The sequence below is a fragment of the Rousettus aegyptiacus genome, unplaced genomic scaffold (assembly GCF_014176215.1).
Source record: "Rousettus aegyptiacus isolate mRouAeg1 unplaced genomic scaffold, mRouAeg1.p scaffold_m13_p_7, whole genome shotgun sequence".
Lineage (NCBI taxonomy): Eukaryota > Metazoa > Chordata > Mammalia > Chiroptera > Pteropodidae > Rousettus > Rousettus aegyptiacus.
This window is the reverse complement of record NW_023416310.1, coordinates 26,269,426-26,270,136: the sequence shown is the minus strand read 5'-3', so window position 1 is coordinate 26,270,136 and position 711 is coordinate 26,269,426.

Genomic DNA, 711 nt, shown 5'->3' with positions numbered 1-711 from the left:
TTTTCTTTCCCAGCTTTATTGAGATATAATTGACATAAGACATTGTGCAAGTTTAAGGTGTACAACTTGTTGATTTGTAAGAGGCATTCTTACAACTCTAAGATTTTCTGTGACTATCCGTTTCCTTTCTCTCAATTTAGATGATGAAAACAGTAGCTGCCCCCCAAAATCTTCCTTTTCCATAGCAATAGAGTCGTGGCTAGAAGCAGCTGCTTAGCTTGGAACTACATTTCCCAGCAGTCTTGCAGCCATATGTGGCCATGTGACTAATTTTTGCCAATAAATTATGAGGGGAAATAATACGGGCCAGTGCTGAGTGTAGCTCTTTAAAAAAGTGTTCACAGGTCCCTTCCTGTTCCTCTAACTGAATGCAGAGAGACATCAAGGTTGTAGGGGAGCAGACTCTTAGATGGAAGAGCGTGGGGCCGTAAGAAAGCTACTGATGACTTGGAATATTCACCCTGTTTTATGAGTGATAAACTTCTGTTGGATTTCAGCCACTGCATTTTAGGGTCCATTCTATAACTAATACTGTTCATTTTCATATTTCTTTCAAGTATCCAATAAACATGTAGTATGGCTCCCATATTTAGAAATCAACCAAAGGAGGTAAGAGCCAAGTGATCACTGAGAAAAATGTCACCCAGCTCTGATTCTGAGGAATAGTTGTTTTCATCTTGGTAGGAAGAAATAACCTTAGAAAACTATTTA